General features: G+C 32.9%; 3 long non-coding RNA genes across 4 annotated transcripts; all 3 read right to left on the reverse strand.

Moving 5' to 3' along the window:
- Positions 1-3,274: 3,274 nt before the first annotated feature.
- LOC127858818 (uncharacterized) lies at positions 3,275-7,837 on the reverse strand. Its single transcript, XR_008039070.1, has 4 exons — positions 7,664-7,837; positions 7,060-7,259; positions 6,702-6,738; positions 3,275-6,557 (listed from the first exon to the last, which is right to left on the reverse strand). It is a non-coding gene; the product is annotated as an uncharacterized LOC127858818 (long non-coding RNA).
- Positions 7,838-8,121: 284 nt separating this feature from the next.
- LOC127858817 (uncharacterized) lies at positions 8,122-13,746 on the reverse strand. 2 transcript variants are annotated; one of them, XR_008039068.1, is made up of 4 exons: positions 13,469-13,746; positions 12,840-13,130; positions 8,597-8,905; positions 8,123-8,367 (listed from the first exon to the last, which is right to left on the reverse strand). It is a non-coding gene; the product is annotated as an uncharacterized LOC127858817 (long non-coding RNA). The 2 variants fall into 2 exon arrangements; XR_008039069.1 differs by lacking the exons at positions 12,840-13,130; positions 13,469-13,746 and adding an exon at positions 12,481-12,531 and having other exon boundaries at positions 8,122-8,367.
- A 3,471-nt stretch (positions 13,747-17,217) lies between these two features.
- Positions 17,218-19,134, reverse strand: LOC127858815 (uncharacterized). The gene is made up of 2 exons (XR_008039066.1): positions 19,018-19,134; positions 17,218-18,333 (listed from the first exon to the last, which is right to left on the reverse strand). It is a non-coding gene; the product is annotated as an uncharacterized LOC127858815 (long non-coding RNA).
- Positions 19,135-20,449: the final 1,315 nt, after the last annotated feature.

Here is a 20,449-nt window from a genome sequence, read left to right on the forward strand (position 1 = left end):
ATCATTGGATGTTGCTTTTACAGATGCAAAACCTGAGTTTTTAATGAAATTTGCTACAGATCTTTTTAGACCTTCGTAGAATAAAAAATTGATATGTTTACCTGTACAAGCTTCAATTTCTTGCTTAGACTTGAATTGTCCAGAGGTACATAATATGTCTCTTATAAATCGTATGCCACGTTCATACATACTTTTTTCATAAATACTATCATCACCGATCTTTAAGCTGTTGTTATAAAAAAGTGGCATGTCAAGTACATCATCAGGTTTTCTTATTTTAATTTTGTTTATGTACATTCTATAATATTTCAGCACATCCTTCCAGAAAGAGTTTGTGAGATTTTCAATAATTTTGTCTATATAAGCATTTCCCATATTTATCATTTTTTAACATCAAACAGTGAATACACAAGTTGGAAACATTTTCCTGTACATGTTACTAATTTCCTTATCCATGTTAGCGTCATACTTTTTTCAAATGAGTAAACATCAATCATATTGAGCCCTCCATGTTCATAAGAGTTTATAAGTATATTGTGCTTAATTTTATTAGGTCCATTCAATATGAAGTTGTTAAAACAATGTTTTATTTGTTTCAAAATATTGGATCCTGGGCTAGGAAGGGAAATAAATAAGTGTGTAAAAAGGGGAAGCAACAATGTTTTAACTATGATTATCTTTCCTAATGGTGTCAGATATCTTCTTTTCCAAAATTGTATTACACTTTGTAAACTTGCTTTTTTGTTCTGAAAATTTAACTCAACCATTTTTTTAAATCTACATCAAATATAATGCCTAACACTTTAAAATTTGTTGTGCCCCACTGAAGTTTGTACTTATTTTAATTGAGTGAGTGCTATATTTTTTTGAACCTATCCATATCAAATTTGTTTTGTCAAAGTTTATTTTCAATCCAGATTCTGAAGCAAAATTATGTAATAACTGCAAAACAGCATTAAGTGAGATATCAGAACCATCTAACAAAAGAGAGGTGTCATCTGCAAATTGAGATATCTTATATTCAACATTTTCTATTTTAATTCCTTTTATGTTTTTTTAGTTTCGAATTAGAATAGCCCAAATTTCTGCGCTTAAAATAAAGATATATGAGCTGATTGGGTCTCCTTGACGGCATCCTCTTTCAATTCTTATGAAATCTGATAGATACCCATTAATCTGAATAGTTGTCATGGTGTTATATAAGAAAAGACGGACCCATTTTCTGAGCGTAGTACCAAAATTAAAATGTAGTAAGGATTTTTTCAATAAACTTAAAGGAGAGTGTATCGAAGGCCTTTTCAAAGTCCAATGTCATTAAAAGTCCAGGTATTTTGTTATATTCTGTGTATTTTAAAATATCGTATAGTAGTCTTGTGTTTTCTCCAATATATCTGCCTTTGATAAAGCCAGTTTGTACGTTGAAAATAAGTTTATACAGAACAGTCTTTAATCTATTTGCAATTGTACCTGAGGCTATCTTATAAACAACATTTAAAAGTGTTAAAGGTCTAAGATTTTGTAAGAATTGTCTTGGTTTGTTTTCTTTTGGTATGCATGTTATGATTCCCTGTTTTTGTGTTATGGATAAGGATCCTGAGATGAAGACATAATTTAGACTTCTGAGAATAAAAAATTTAAGATCCTTCCAGAATTTTTTTAAAAACTCTGTTGAGAAGCCATCTGAGCCTGGGCTCTTCTCATTTTTCATATTTTTTAGTGTAGCAGAGATTTCTTCAATTGTAAGCAAGCCTTCTAATGTCTGAGATTCCTCATTACTTAGTTTAATTATTTGATATTGTTCTAGCTCATTAAAGATGTCAGAATTACTCTTGGTTTCATTTGTTATTGTTTCTGTATATAAAGTTTTGTAATATTTAGCAGCTTCAGTTAAAATTTCATTTTGATCATATACATTTTTGCCATCATTGTTTATAATATAAGGTATAGTTTTACTAGATGAAGGTTGTATTTCTAAATAACAAAAATATTGTGTAGGTTTTTCACCATCATCTTTCCATTTTGCTCTTGATCGTATGAATTAATTTAGTTTCACGTATATTTGATAGTTCCTGTTTCAGTAAATTTAGCGCATCAATGTTCGTTTCATTAATTTTTTTTTCAAGTGTTTCAATTTGTTTTAAAAGAAAAGATTCCCTATCGTTCCTCTGTTTAGACTTGTAAGATGAAAAAGATATTGTTTTGCCTCTAATTTCCATTAGAAGAGTTTCTAAAAATAGTTGATCATTTATAGTAAATTGCAACAAGTTATCATCAATAGTATTAAGTAATTCTGTATTATAAACAGGTAGGCAATACTGTTTTTTAATTTCTTCAATTTTTGATTTAATAATATTTAGATATTCTTCATCATTTAATAATGAATTGTTGAACTTCCAGAGTCCTTTACAGAGATTTAAATCTAAAGTTATAACTGAATGGCCAGATTTGTAGCTAGCTTCAATTTCAGATTGTCTTATATGCTGCACAAGATTGCTAGGGACAAGGAAGAAATCTAGTCTGGCTTGCTGAAGAGTATTTGGTTTTCTCCATGTATATAGGTTAACATCACCATTGATTAATCTAAACGTATCTATTAAGCTTCTATCATTTATAACATTAGATAAAAATTCTCTTGACTTTTTGTTGTTATCTAAGTTTTTATAATTTGAATAATCAAGTTTAGTATCTTGTACAAGATTAAAATCCCCACATATGACATAGGTGTCATTTCCGAATATGTCAATTTTAGAAAAAGCTCAGCATAAAAATCTGGTTTATCAGTATTGGGTCCATATACAGTACATAGAGTAAATCTTTTTGTATCAAATGTTAAATCCAAGAGTAAGTAATGTCCAGTTTGATCTGTTATGATGGCATGAATTGTTACTGCTGTATTATTTTTAAACAAAATGCAAACCCCTCTAGAGTTAGAAGTACCATGACTGAAATAACAATCCCCATCCCACTGAATAGATACCTGTTTTTCTGTTGATGGGGTTAAGTGACAATCTTGTAAACAATATGCATTTGCTTTTTGGTTTTTCAAATAGTTTAATACATCATAACGTTTTTTATAGTCGTTAAGGCCACGGCAGTTATAAGATAAAATCTTAAAGTCAACCATTTGTATAGATTGTGAAGTTTAAATTATAATTTTGGTACATCATACGAAAGAACTCAAATACCAATAAACGTAAAAAATTACAGTTTGTTATGAATTTAATGTTTAAAATATGTACATCAAATACAAAAAGTTTGTTCATTACACAGGTGTCCACATCTGTATTTAAGTGAAACATTTACAACAAGTGAAATAGAATAGCATGCTGTTTTTGTACCAAATACTCAGTTTTAAAATATGAATGTCAAACACAAACACACACAAACAGGTTAGCTTTTGAGCATTGCAATATTATGATCCAAAGTAGTCCCTGTTTATTAAAATTATTGAAGCAATAAATAGGCTTTGATTCGCATGTTGTTTTTATATAAAATCTCATGAGAACCGCAACATATTCGAAAATAGATTTGAACTGCTATGAACTAGCCATACAATTTAGAGATGAATATTCTATTAGATATTTTCACAATACATAAAGGACTTGATTGTATTACAACAATAGTTACCTGCTGGCAGGAGGTGAATAACATTATGACTTTACACATTGATCAAATTAAACAATTTAAATTACACTTTACACAAATGCCAAATTGTATTAGTACAGCAAAAAATAAAATTGATTGTTTTTCAATTAACATGATAACTTTACACATTAATTAAATTATACAGTTTAAATGACACATTTCACAAATGTCAAATTATATAAGCATAGCAAAAAAAGATTTTTCTATTAAATAGATTTGAACTGCTATGAACTAGCCATACAATTTAGAGATGAATATTCAGTTAGATATTTTCACAATACATAAAGAACTTGATTGTATTTCAACAATAGTTACCTGCTGGCAGGAGTTGAATAACATTATGACATTACATATTAATAAAATTAAACAATTTAAATGACACGTTACAAAAATGCAAAATTGTTAGCATAGCAAAAAATTGATTGTTTTTCAATTAACATGATGACTATACACATTAATAAAATTAAACAGGTTAAATGACACATTACACAAATGCCAAATTGTATTAGCATAGCAAAAACACAAAGATTGTTTTTCCATGAAGTGAAGAAATATGCTATAAACCGTGTTTCTTATTACTTTTTAATTTTTTTTATGAAACAGCATAAATTATCTACAGTATTTGTATAGTGATTATATATGATTAAGTTACAGGTTAAATGTATAGCCACGTTTTTTTAATAAAGGTCATAATAATGTAATAGCTATACTATATTTAATAAAGTAGATAATAATGTAAACGTTCATACATGTTAGCACATAATAATGTAAAAATATTCATACATGTTAGATCAATATACACATGTTTATGCTCAAAATAACCTGTATGCATTTATTGGGCTATTGGAGTGTGTCAGGATATTTGTAAAGCCTTTAACAAAAATAGATTTGAACTGCCATACAATTTAGAGCTGAATATTCAGTGAGATATTTTCACAATACATAAAGGAATTGATTATATTTCAACAATAGTTACCAGCTAAATACAGTGTCATTAATCCCTAAATACTACAGTTGATCTTAATACACAAATAATGCAATGCTACTGCAATCTTGTAGTCATGTAATTTTAAAGCAGTTCATTCATTTTCGTTTAGAGAATTTAACAATACAGAGAGAAAAAACTTTGCTTTGACAGCAGTTTTTGGATAGAGAAAGCGCTATTTGACAATATTGTTAAGAATAAGCCCTAAATGATTGAATGACAATTAATCATAAAATATAATTTGTGCGATTATTTTCTTACTAGCAAACGTCCTGGTATGTCCACACTGTCTAAACAGATAATTGTTTATTTCCCGGTACTCGCTTATGACACTGTTGATATTGTCATGGATGTCAAACTTTATGCGCTCTTGATTCTTGGTGAGCGCAAACACGGAACCGTTGAAAAACCAAGTGGTCTCTATGGCTGGATGTAGGGACAGTCTATTCATCAATGCACTGTTGAGAGCTGTAACATCGTCAACTAGTCTGTGCCCTGCTGCCTTCATTTCCTTCCTTTTGCGCATAATTAGTGTTTTGTCATTATTACACTTTAACTTCAAAAGCACTGGTCTGCTTTGTCCTTTCTTACTTGGTATTCTGTGAATTTCGAGTATTTGGTCGTTTTGGAGTTTGACTCCTTTATCGTGAAGTAGCCCTATTACCTTTGAAGTTAGGTTTGGAATAGATTCCTGGTGATCTTCTTGTATGTCCATTATTTTTATATTATTTTTACGTGAATACTGCTCGTTGTAATTTGAGCGCTTTATAGCATCATTGCTTTTGTGTGCATTTTCATTTACTTATGTGGTGATATTTTCAATGTTTTTACTATAATCATTTTTTATTGAGGAAATAGTTTCTTTGGGAGTTTCGTTTTCGAACTCTAGCCCTTGATGTGTTCAGTCAGGTCTTTTACTTTTTCTTCGACTTGTTTACAAACAGTTTGTTGGTAATTTTGCTTCCATTTCTTTGGCAATGTCATTTTTTAATTAGGTTAGTCTTTCTTCATTGCGTTTTTCTACTTCAGAAAGGATGGAGGACGGAGTGTTAAAAATCAGGCTTTCAATTGCTTCTCTTTTCAAAAGAGATTTCGTTTCAGTTGTTAAGTATTTTAGAGACTGCTCTATGGACTCAAGTTGTTGCTTGATTGAGCCATCATTCAGACTATCATTACTGCTTTCTAAGTTGGTGCGTTTTGGTCTTTCTTCACCTTTGGCGGGCATTTTTCCAGGTGGTTGGTATTATTTTTTTAACCCTTTTGAAGACTCCTTTTCACTCATGAAGACGTTTTGCTGAGGTAGCGATATAACAGCTTTAAAGTATGTTTGATTTATTCAGTCACTTGTAGTCCGTGTTGTGATAGCAGAGCTGATCAGAGCTGATCAGTAATCCAATAACTGTTATTATCTCTGCTGATTTAATCGCTCTGCACTATTTGAATCTATTGGTTATAAATTTCTATTTTTCCAGCAGACAAAGAAAATTGTCATTTAACATCAATATCCTATTCCTGATTAATTTTTTATTCCACTTTTTTCATCACTGTATAAAGGAAGTATTCCTCTTCAATTTGATACCAAAATCACTTTTTACTTCACTATGTTAGCTGAGTAATCAGCAAAAAAGCAAGCCAGCTAAAAAAAGCATGTCACATTGTTGATACACCTGACTGGTTACACGCTATATATATATATATATATATAAACAGATAATGAACTTTGCTTCAGATCACTGTGTGTTTTTCGAGTCTGCCATTATTTCTGTACAGTGCTACGATTGTATATACGATTCTGGCGAATCGCTTATGGTTACAAAGAGCGATTGTATGATAAACAAAAACTTCTCCAAACTATGTACTCATCATTTCATACTCTGCAGTTTGCGAACTTCTTACAAAAGATTCGTGCGTGGTTTGCTCCCGAGAACTAATTAAGAAGAAGAATTATTATTTGAATGTCAATATCACATTTTATCGAGAAAAACAAATAATAACTGAAAATACGTATGTGTACATAATCATGGTATTTTAAAGAATAGTGGAATGTATACACTCGACATATACCGTATACCTTATAGCATGAGGGCTTGGTTGTATACGATCTTCATCTGAAACACCATACTTTGCCTCAAAGATATAAAAATGGCATGAACGTGTATGCAATAATATTTAAATATTATCTTTATATGAAGTTATATTCGTACCTAATTGAACAACACACTTGGATTTATATTTGTTTACGGCTTGTTTTAAATAATGTAATGTTAACTATGAAGAAGTTCAGTAAAATAATCAACGTAAACCTTGTAACATATGCGTAAACTTGGTAAATGTCCAGAAATTTTTTACACAATATTGAAACGTTTTCTCATACTTTTTTGACGTGCCATAACAGTGAAATTCAGTCATTATGCGACGTCAGTTTTTACCTGTATTTGTACATTCCTTTCCTCCTACTATATTTTCGTAAATACGTTTCTTTGATCTGTTTGTAACTGTAACACGAGGCTTCTCTTGGTCACTCTGTTGCTCTGCTACTGATAAAAGTGTGCTATAACGGTGACTCATCTTCTCCTGATCCGGTTGAATATATAAATAAGCTTCTTCAAACTCGGTTGTTTGGCCCGACCTTTACAATCATAAGTTGTATAAGTGTACTATGGTTGTGTTTGCATGGGCATCGAATAATGCCACCTTCTAGGTACAACATAATATCTACCGAATGAATGTATCATGTATTTTATACCACTGAATGATATATTGACATTAAAAAATACAAGATTCTATCGTTAGTTTATTTAATAAAAGTAAACAATAAGTATAACAGTCTACCAAATTTAAAGTACAACTTTTGTTGAAAATCTTAGCTGTTATTTATAAGCACTCGTGTTATATATTTTTACCATTATAATCAACTCGGACTACATAATATCTAACGTCATACAATAATAAACCTATGCTGGGATCTGTGCATGGAATTTAAGACCGAAAACAGAAGTCCCATACTTAAGTACTTAACACTCAGGCTACTACCTTATATGATTGTCAGGCTCCTGAATGTTTTCTGAAACAAACCGATGGTTTAAAATTGATTTTACTTAATAGTGATATGCAACATGATAAAATTAAGGATAATGTTCCCTTAGATAATATGTATAACACTTATAATAATTAATATTGTTAGTAGTATTATCATTCTATATTATTATTATCGTGATCTGTATTATAATTATAATTGTCCTCCCCCTCCTCCTCCCCCTTCTCCTCCCCCTCCTCCTCCTCATTGTCGTCGTCGTCATCATCATCATCATCATCATCATCATCATCATCATCATCATCATCATCATTATCATCATCATCATCATCATCATCATCATTATTATTATTGTTATTATTATTATTATTATTATTATTATCATTATTATTATTATTATTATTGTTATTATTATTAAATAATTTTACTTTCGAAACTATGTGCAATCAAAATAGCATTTATCATATGCATGCGGATCGAATAAATAGTATGAACCTGAAACTTAAACTAATCACATCATTATTTAATAAATAAAATAATCCCGAATAACCGTCTTTTTTGCGTGCGAGTGAACATCTGACATCATATTTTCTTCTCAAACAAAACACAATCGAAACAATCGCTATGAGTAAAAGCCCCGATGAGATTCCACCAATTATTCCTCCTATCGGTGGTCCTGCGTCTGTCTTTGCCGATGAACCATCTGTAATAAAGTACATCCGCCCTGTACTTGGGAACGCACACATGTACGTAATATGCACTAATCTGATGTTTTTGTAAATTCTATTAAAATTGTGCACATACACTACCTATATTTTGTATCTGCAAACGGGTTGTGCTGTTCTTTGATAAGAACTACGAGTTTACGAGGCACACACCTACTTTTCAAATACTTTTTTTCAGCAAATATGACACTAGATGTAAAGGCATACCGTGTTCCTTTGTTTTGAATATATCCCGGAGTGGCCTTGAATGCCCGTTTGCGTTCGATGTAAATAATTCCACTTGGTATTCCGTTCCACTAAGTAGTCCTGTTAGCATCGCATGCATTTGTTCCAAACCTTTTGATATGGACTCGTTCAACATAAGAACAGTCCATGAGTCTTTTGATGTTGGACGGTATTGCAGTTGAAAGGATTGTGGTACACCACCATTGAATTGTGGGCGCCATGTCGCAACCGCTGTTGTTTCTGTTATCGTTTCGTTTATGACATAGAAAAATGTTGGTTGTTCTGGTTCAGCTTAAAATTGAAAGTTACATACGTATTACCATTATGTTAGATGTTATAATGCCGAAAATAACGATGAGCTGCTAATTGTATTAAGTAACAATTTGTAATAGACGTATAGATATATTTATTGAAGTTCTATGAATCCGGTTCACGAAACACTTAATATAGTATTACATTTTGCATAAAACTGTCCAAATCATGTCATAAACACATATCAAATCTATTATGTACACCATCATAGGTTCATAAAACAACAACATTCTACTGTTAAATTTTATTTCGAATAACTCGCTCAATATTTAATATGTCCCACTTAAAAGGCATTTTAAATTAGCCTAGAGGTATCAACTGCCTTGTCTGGCTGTATGTCAGATCAGTTGATAGATATCATTAAGTATCAACATTTGTTTTGGAATGTTCATTATTATCCATTTTAAGAAAATTTTCGAATTGATTGGTTGTCATGTTTGCGTGACGCGCATGGGGCATCTCCTTCAACAGAGATGTTAAAATGTCAGCCGGAACATTGTTCTCCGGAATCCAAATCCATTCTCAAAAATTAGCACTTTTTATTTATTTTTTTACCGGCTCCGTTGAGTCGAAGGAATATTGGTGTAGCATTGCTTTTGGAGACGTTCCGCTGGTACTCAAAGTCCTAATATTTCACACATTTTGTAATATAGTGTACTGAAAGTTTGCAACCAATTGAGTCTACATATATGTCTGCAAAAATAAATATGTACATTTCCAAACATGGCGACGTACTGAAAGTTTCTAATTTCAACACTGTATCATACAATTGGCTGGGCTCGGGCGTCGAAAAGCTTTATGGATTCAGATGAGCTGAAAACGCCGAAATAGTGCTGAGATATAAATATATTAAATACTGCTTTCGAGGCTTGTTTGTCAAGTTCGTTCCGCGTTAATGTTCAACAATGTTTGGCTATATAGTACATTTGGAACACTGCGACGAATTTTTCGTGTATACATAATCGTTGACGACACATAGCAGATGATGCTTGTTATACATCGATAATGTAATTTTCGTCTCACCACTATTGTCAGTAAAACTTTTAATGAAAATGTTGCTTATAAAGTTGAAAATTGCGATGGCCAACTTTGTGTCATACTTGGACATTTTTGTGTGAATCAGGGATATAATATTTTAAATCAATCCACGCTAGTCCGCTGACGAATATTTTATTTTAAAAAAAGGACGTGGAAGTAATCGGTCACCTATTCCACTCTGTAAATGAACATTTTCCGCAAGAACCACACGCTGGTAATGCGGATACTTATATAACGGATGGCACTTCGATAACAGAGACAAACAAAACCCAAGCGTTAAATATAAGTTCCTCAGTTTTGTATGTTAGTTTAAGAATGGTAGATTTTTGCCAAAATATGAGAACATTCCATCGGCGAATAGCATTAACTGGATAATCTGTACCCATTTAATCAAAATAAACATACTTAATAATATTGCAACGCAGTGTTTCTATTCCAGCATGTAGAGTAATTACGGTGGTTCAAATACTGAAATTTTGACAGTAATCGATGAAATATGAACGAAGATATAGCATATTTTAATACGATGTATGCATGATTTTGTAGACACTTCGATTTCCGATATCATAAAGGGAATGTCGGATAACGGAGCCTCTCAACAAATTGGGCACTCTGATATCCGAGTTTTATCTTCTACTTGAAATGCGTTTATATACAGTGTTACTATTCTTACCAATGTGTTAACTATTTCAGCATGTAGATTAATTACTTTGCCTAAAATACTGAAATTTTGATTTTGATTATGTTCAATGAAATAGTATCTGAGCCAGAGCATGTTTTAAAAGGTGGTATGCATGATGTTGTAGACACCTTGATAACGGACACGTCGGATAATGGAGACAAATCTGGCACTCTGACATGTTGTAGACCGGCGAGAGTACTGGTGTGGTACCAAAGAAGCAGACATCGAGAGGAATGTATATAAGTTTCATCGTTACAATCGATATAAAAATAAATTGAAACTTCACGCTATAATGGTTAGATTTAATCCCCGAAATGTTGTGTCTTCATTGAATATGCCATTAACAATAAAATCATGCTCATATTCCAAAGCGATAAGAAAAATGAAGCACATTTTCGGTGATTCGTTTTTAATTTACGTCAGTCCAGACATTTTTCATTATTTCCTGCTTTCTATAACAGTATTCAAAAGCAAATTTTGGGTTCACTAAAAATTGTGTCGGATAATCGGGAACAGAATTGCTATTGTAATTGAGATGATCGGCTAAAGAAGTGTCCATGAAAATGTGGCATCCGACACTGTTAAATTTGAAAATCCGTCCGTAAAATACATATTTATGATGTGCAACATTAATAGACAATTTGATCTTTTAATGCGAATAGTGAACACGTTCTTGATTCAATTATATAAAAGTATTTTTATTTAGTTGAAATATGTACTTATCATCATCCACTTCATCCTGATCTTCGATAGAATTGTGTCGTCTTTTTATCATATAATCAACTTTTTCCCGCGAATTTCTTTCTTTGCAATATGAAGTGCTTTACCATCAATCGGCCAAACAATGTTCGATGTTCGAAAACGCATTGAACAGAAAATAAAATCGAAAAAGCTGAGGAACTCACCTCTCGCGCATATTTTTGTTGTTCTCTGTTATCGAAGTGCCGTCCGTTATCAAAGTATCCGCATTACCGGCGTGAACCATCTACACCAAGTTTCGTCTAGTTTTAAGATCTTGAACGCTTGTTATTATTTCAGCTTAAGTAATCTGGGAATTTACGGCATCAGCATTTTTCCATTTTAAGATATCATACACAACGCAGAGTTTTGTAATCTCAATTTCCCTTCATTCACATTGGATGAATAAAGTTCTCGAATATATCTTTTATATCCACTTATTCATTTGTCACCGCATGTATAGTTATTTACAGGCAGTGATTGGTATTTTCCAACTCAAGTGTATGCTGTCGAAATTTTATTCAAAGTGATCAACATGAAATGCATTTTCGCCTTACAGTAAGATCGTTGTGTGGTACGAAGTGGCATTTATATGTCCTGCGACGATTTAATGTGAAGAAGGATGATCGGTTTCAATTTAAGCTATTTTTTATCCACTACTTGTATGCGACCAGTCTTCGTTGTTTTATTAATGGATGATCTCTCGTAGAGAACAAATAATCGAATAGTTAGCAAATGTTCTGTTGATTATGAACGTGCAACGATGCAGTTTGCAAGGTTTCAATAAAATCTTTATATTTGATTTATCAACCATTCTTTTAAACAAAGCAGACGCTAATTCCGAATTTTATAGGCTTAAACTTTCGAAATTCAGAATAAACATGTGATCCTCGGCAGAAGGCAACATTTGACACAGAGTAATATTGTCAAAAGAGGAGCCAACATTATATAACAACGCACTGCCATCATATTTATTAAGACTTTAAATGTTCAGGCAATACAGTGTATCGGCAAATTACGAATCCGTTCGTGCGTTTCTACTTGTATAACGTATAACAAGTACTAGACAACTAACGTATTTAAAATATATACTCACATAACACATATATGTCAAGAGTGGCGACGTTATATGCATAAACCGGCGCATAAACAATGCCTGTCCAGAGCTGATTAGGCCAGGAGTAAGATAGGGATGGGTTGCTTTCTGACTGACAGGCCAATGTTATAGACACCCCGTACACTATACCCAACCTTCTTCCAATCACTTCCTGACCAGCTATATGCCAAAGGTGTATTGTTGGGATTTTAGGTGGATATGTAAAATATATGAACACGATTAGTCGGGCTATTAGATCGGTTCACATGTCGACAAAAGCACAACATAAATGGTATATTCGTAGCAACATTGTAACATTACATTTGCACTGCAGATTCAACTCATACACGTTTACTTACATAGTACTTCTACAGTCACATTCGAAGTCGCCTGACCTATAACGGCCACATCTCGTGTTGGCTGCATGACGTTTTCCGTCAGACAAGTGTATTGTCCGTTACTTGCCGGATGAACGTTTCTCAACACAAGCTCAGTGCTGTTGCCAGTTTCACCAGGTTTCCATGTGTACGATGAGGGTGGAGAATTACTCTGACTGGAGCAGCTTATCGTAAAACTGCTACTTTGGATAACCTTTATTGCACCAACTACAGTGGTATTGCCAATACTCAGCAAGGGTGGCAGTGGTGGATCTAGTAAAACATTACCAGCATGAATGTAAACTATACATTAAGAGCCGTTTAAGATACGGGTGCATGGCTAATCTGATAAAAATGAATTTGCATTGAATGACATGTTTAGCTGAGCTATTGATATTCTTTCAGCATTTGATGATAGTAACTGATACATTGAGGTCAAAATGCACGTACGCAAGACCTCGGGAATAGATAAAAAAGATGGGATCAAATATGATTCGTCATTTTTTTCTACTTACTGTTATACTTAAATGTATCTCATTTCCTAACTTGATAAGCAATAGTAAGTATTTTCGTTGTCATACTTCACTATATTTAGAAACACTGCAACTTACACAAAACGTTCACTTCCACAGTGGTTACATGTGCTGCCACTATAGTTCATCGTGTTTCTTGCCTGAAATGTAAATTTTCCCTTCAAAGATATATTAATGTTGGCAATCGTCAGTTGCTGGCCTGTGTACGAGCCTCCGGAGTACGTCCAAATGTACAGATCAGAGTCTGGTTTGCTTACACTGGTGCAAGATATGCTGAATACACTGCGAGCAACTATACTGATAGGACCGGTTTCTGTTTGGCCTCTATACATGCACACAGGGTAGGAAGGGCCATCTGCAATAAAAATCAAAATATTGACACAACATTGATATGCAAATACAAGTACAATGTATCCACTAGGTTTGGGGATTTGTTTGGTATAAATATGATACTTTTTAAAGAAACATAATACAACGCATGTTGTTTGCTTTTTTAATTGACGCAGTTTTCTTTGGCAAACACTTGTCGAGCAAATATATGTATGCCGTCGGTAAGCTGTTGGCATATTCATTTTTAACTTACATAATATGTGCAAAATTGGCTTTCAAATTGGTTCAACTAACTCCCCGATATTGTCGGCTGTACAGGAGACCGTTAGTCAATCGTCGTCTCTTGTTGGAATGACAGTCAACACACAGCAAAATACTATTATTAAAATAAAGCGTAGTAAATTTAGAAAAAAATAGCCATCGCAGTATAACCGTTACTTAACGCGCTCTTCTGTCTATGCAACAAGAAGCGTGTGTTAGAATCCGAGGTAATACCTGTTTAGAACGGCAGTTAGACAGGAAATGCGGGCGGCTATAAGCACAACAAACGAGTAATTTAGTTTTCGTCTTTATATGAATGGATAAGTCTCAATTAAGTATTTTGACTATAAAACATTTCTTACAAATGTTGTAAACAAAAATGTTCAAGCGAGCGAATTTGAAAATCTGGGTCACCTGGGAAAAAAACACTCACAAGGTCATATCTCAGAAAACCTCATTACCACTATTGTGGTAACCATTAAAACAAAATCTCAATAATGATGAAACATGGTCAGAAAATTTATGTTGACATTAACTGGGCTAAATTTACATCAATGTTGATTGCTTCCAGAAATTTGTTGAACAGGAATACGCGTTTATAAATTTTACCACTCTATGGGCAACATTGAAGACTCAGGTTTATTGAAACTTGGTCAGATTAATAATCTTGTGACATCCAGGATTAGTTTTAATCAGGGTAAGGGTCTAAAACTATACATGCCAAATCTTAAAACAACACGTGTTACCACTCTAGAGGGCACATTAAATACTGAAGGGATTTAGCTTAAGAGGAATGGCAGCGGAGGTTGAATTCCTGTTATGCCCCATCTTTTAAAAATATGTGTCCTCAACGTCTGCCATGTTAATGCAACTTGTTTAAAATATGACACACTTCTTTATGTCCTTTTCAATTAGTCAATGTTCTTGAAAGTGCACACACATATAACATACAATTATTGGTTCTTAGCAATTTACTAGATGAACATACGTATTATTTGATATAGAAATCAAATTATTTCTTACCAAGCACATGTCTTTATGAATATATGCTGAATGGATGATTGCATGTAAGAACTTAAAGTGATATTATGGGCGTTTTTCACTGTTGAATTGAGCTGAAAAGAATTAACAGGTCAAAAGAATAAGTTAAAATGTGGTAACTGACCAATTATCTACAACTCATCTTGCTACCAGTTGTTTATAAAAAACATATATTATTTTCGATATTTTACATGACTCATCCAGTCTTCTAAGCCGAAATGATCCGTAAAACAAAATTGTGTCTTTGTGTCGTCTGCACGTATATGCATGAAAGCTACATTTAGACTCACATCGTACATCGAATCATTTCTGTCGTCAGTTGTCAAAACGAATGTACGGTTGATATTGAAATGGATTATTTTTCTCTTTCCGGGATTATTGTTTTAGTATGTTGATGCTGCATTAACAAATATAAGTGTATATGAAGTGAAAACACCAAACATAAACATCGGTTGCGATGGACACCTATATACTGTAAAATGCCCATAATATCACTTTAAGTGGAAAAAGCACTGTTTAGTCGCTTACAATCAACAAACTTAACCATAAATTTGTTTCACGAAAATGATCATCATGTCCTTTTTCTGTCTCATACCACTGCCATTAGTCTGACTATATACCATGACACAAACTTGATGATATTTGTTCACAATGTTTATCTTAACAATATAAACGCCATGTTTTGAACTTCATAAAGTGGGGATAAAACACGTGACAAGCAGGTCAAATCTTCAACAATTGTCCATGAACTTAGGTGAGAACCCAAGGGCCGACATACTTGTAAATTAGTTTGTAATAAAAAAATTATGCGTCCCAATCTTACTTTGACTTTTACATGGCGGTCATCTTGGATTTGTTAAATTTGTTAAGCAGCAGGCTATAAGGATACTTCAAACTCTGTATGCTAGTGATTGACGTGATATTTGATGTGACTTATCTACTGGCCAACAGAAAAAAACATCTTTTATTTTAGTATTTCGATAAAACTGTACATCGTTCATTAGCATTAATAGGCATATTAATTTATGAAGTGTGACATTTTTAACAAATATAAGCAGCAATAACATTTCGAATTTTAATCGCATAAATTGTAAAATATTAAAAAACGTTTGTTGAATATCTGTTACGACCTTACTCAAATACAACTGTTTATAATTTAACATTCACCATCGGCAGACTGCGGAAGGATGATTTGTTCAGTGTTCAATACCAAGCGATGACAATTCAACCGGTACTTAAGAACTGAGAACTGTTTTTCTTAACAAGGAAGATAACATATGGCTGGTCTATTGATGTTCAGAAATGTTCAATAAAAGGGAAGTTGTAACTATATACTTTATACGAATTTCATATATTATATGCGCAATGATTTGTCCGTTAGGTGAAAACGATTTGTAATTTACAACACAAAGTCAATTTCTACGCACGAAGTGTGAATTTATATTTAAGTTTAATTCACTTTGAATACGTGCTTTAATTCAAGATGGCGACGAGCAGGCCGAGACAGTTATTTTTCGCCGTTTTATATCCTTTATTACTTTGTTTATTTTTTACATGGCGCTCACTTTCCAGCCATATAAGTAAAAAGGTGATTAGCGTTTATTTTGTATTGAAACTCGCTTTATATTTCGACTTTGCCTCCCGCACATTTTCTAAGTGGAGCTCTTATTAGGTCATCCCGCTAAGAAATTTTGCAACGAGTAAACTCGGAATATATAGCGAATATTAGTATGAAATAAGCGCAAGTAACTTTCTTGCTGATAAAGGGATATAAACACATTCGAAATTAATTGAATCGAACTGCACCGTTGAACTCTCTACTCTAAAAGGGTAAAAAGTCGTAATAAAATGGACATTGAGGAAGCATATTTTCCATAAAAGAATATTGAACTTGCAATATATTTACTTTTACATTTCAAGTCATTTGCATGTCTATGTATGATGTATGCTTACAAGAGGTTTAATTGCCTGTAACAATACTTGAACTGAACTGAACTGTGCGACATAATAATTAAGACAAAGTTCCGGTTGTTGTTATTGGTATAACATATTTTCCCCCAAAGGAACTTCAGTCGCAACACTTTTATTAATCTTATATCTTTAAATGGCTTAAAATACAGCTTAAATTTCGCAAAGTGACATCCATGACGCTCTGACACCTCCTCTTGCTGCATAAGGAAGTATGCGAACGCTAATTATTTTCTTTTGCATATTATTCTTGCCGTAGGACAATATGATCCTTAAACATTTTGTTTTCACGCTTGATTATAATGCGCGTGTATTTAATACGCCATTGGAGACGGGTCGATTAACAAAGCAGCCTTGTAGTTGAACACAAGCTTGTGCCGAACTTACAACCCATAAGAAAACGAAAGTGTGTTAAGCCGGCAAAATTACGACACTCGCACATTATAAGACATGTTTGCGACACATTGAATATGGGGATAAACAAGATCTTTATTACTGTGTTGCCTGCGAGAACTCGATTCAGGTTTCATTGGCATTCACCAGATATTATGGGGACCTCAACGCGACAAACGTCTCAGTATGTCATCAAAACTATTATTTTACAAACATGATGTTGAGCAAGCAGGAACGGAAACTTATTTTTTTACAATTCAATTGGGATTAACTGTTTTATTTTCGGTGAAAGCAAATCATTTAGATTATGTAATTTTATATTGGTATTGCTCGATAAATGAGCCAGTTCATCGAATCGCAGATTTCTTTCACTTAATATCTGGGATATTAAAATAGTATTGTATTTATATTTTAACTTTTGAAGAAATCCGTTGATATATATTTGTGAGCTTATACAAATATAAGTGTGGCGTTTGATGTGCATAAACATGTATATCTTACTACAAAAAAATAACAATGTGACCCATGAATACCATGAAGTTGATAAATGGGTTATTTGTAAAGCGTCGAATGATTACCTTGCACATTGATAGTCACATTTGCGCTTTCCACAAATGGTGCTGATCCGGCTTGATGAGCACACGTCCATGTCGAGCCCTGACTAGTACTTCTCTCTACATAGTAAATGGTTATACTGAACATGTTGTCCGCAGGACAGGAGTAGCCATAAAGTGTCAAGTTTCCATCAAAATACGGGCATATAGATCCTGGTGTTTTGTACACGGAAAGTGCAGATGCAAAATTAGTCCATCCCTGCTTACGAAGATTCCATGAAATGAATTGATCAATAGATGGTTTTGATTGGTATGTACATGTAAGTGTCAGGTTCGTTCCTTGAAGAACATCCACGGTTCCATTGGGAGATATAACCGGTTGTGAGACAGATATACCTAAAATATAAATGTAAAATGTTGGTTTATCCTCTAACAGCATTGATTGTGATTGTTCCACCGAGATACATTGCAGGTTGTGAAAAGGACAACAACAAAAGTAACGTATGTCATTGCAAACCAGGAAGATTATTGATAGCTGATGTATATAATTTACATATACTACATCGAGTACTAGCGTAAGGTCCTCGATTTAAGCTACATTTACTCATCACCAGGATTTATTAACGGAAGTGAGACGGATTCACACATCTTACAAAATTTAATCATAAGTAAGCTTTTTGTGTTTTAAATCAATTAAGAGACAATAAGTTTACACACATTTTGATTAGCCCTTCCCTGATTTAAACCGGAATTTCATAGTACAAATACTAAAAAACGAACATTTTTTATTAAGTTCCTCAATGTCTAAGTGAAACAATGCTCTATATTTGTCATTGCTATTTAAAGGGTTCGATTATGTGACAAAACGTTTGGTTATTTCGCCAATATGTGCTACATGAAAACAGGACATTATTTTGCAACTGACTGATAACTAGGACATGCAACTACCATGTAACTAACAGTTACCGCTTAAATAACTATTAAAAACATGGTTTGTTGGGCGAAAGTTATTAAAAGCTAGAACATGTATTAACAATGGCACCGTTATGTTGAGAACTGTAAATATATGTAATGACTTACCGATTAACAGAATCCCAATAATGCTATTTTGTGTTAAAGTTTGAACAAAAATAGTATCCATATTGTTTACACGATCAACCAGGAAGTTATTAAATCGTCGACTGCTTTGATGGTGACTGAATGCACAAAATCGGTATGTAACCCAAATATGCTTATAAATAGATCATTCTAAACATACGTTATTGTCACCTCTATACTAAGACGCATCACATTCCCCTGGTTTGGGGAATTATGCTTCCGCCAAAGTAGTTCTGCGTAGGAATGAAAATGTTAATAATGAAAGAAAAGTCGTTTTTTATTGTGTGTTTAAAATGGAATGTTGTTTAAAAAAATGTTATTTTATAATGTTAAATGTGATTTTGAATCTTTATTAATACTGATAGCGATTATTAGAAGCACGATTACCTGACCAACTTTCGCTTTCACTTTTCACTCGTAAAAGAAGTGCTACCCACAATTCCTTTCGCATTAGTACACAGGTAAGACCGGTGTGTACACAATGATAAATAGATTTAACAAGATAAGTATTGATGCAAAGCAGCAAAGGGCGTCGGGCATTTCAGTGTTAAAGGCACTCAATGAAGTTACATGGAACGATTTTTTTCTACTATAAATATTAATATATTGGCCGATTATTTTAAACAAAATAGAAAAAAATACTGGTATAACCATTATCTATGATTTTGTGTTATAAACCCCAAATAACCATTATTTATGATATTTGTGTTATAAACCCCACATAACCAGTATCTATGATTTTGTGTTGTAACCCCCAAATAGTTCATAGTTCATTTTATTTACATTGTTTTCTTTTTTTTACTGGCATCCGTGTGCAGTTTTCATTAATGGAACAGAACTGTGTAGGTTTTAAAAAAACTGCTTCATCTTGTAAGCGTAATTTCATATTTTTCTCAACTTCAAGGGGAGATGATTCTGAACTTATTCTTACGTTGCTCATTTACGATAGGTATTGAGTACTCATTGATATGAAAACACTGTAAAAGTTTGAAAAAACATTGAATGAAAACTGTAAATTGCATAAAGAAGCTGCATTTCACAATACTTTGAAATTCAGTAAAAGATCATAATAAATGTATTGCTCCGATATTCATCATTTTCAATAGGGTTCGACTAATACTGATATAAAAACACTTAACAAGTTTTGAAAGATTCAGACGAAAGTTGTGAAATCTTTTAAACAAGTTGAAATTGTTTATTTTGTCAAATTTAAAAGAAAAAAATTCTGGACGTATTGTCCCCATGTTTCTCATTTTAAATGAGGCAAAAATGCTCATTGATATGAAGACACTGTAAGTTTGGAAAGAATCTGATGAAATGTTTTGTCATAATTACCTAACCAAGCAGTTTTTCCCTTTTTTTTAATTCAAAGAGACATAATTCTGGACTTATGGTCCGATATTGCTCATATAGA

This window comes from Dreissena polymorpha, chromosome 14 (genome assembly GCF_020536995.1).
Source record: "Dreissena polymorpha isolate Duluth1 chromosome 14, UMN_Dpol_1.0, whole genome shotgun sequence".
Classification (NCBI taxonomy): domain Eukaryota; kingdom Metazoa; phylum Mollusca; class Bivalvia; order Myida; family Dreissenidae; genus Dreissena; species Dreissena polymorpha.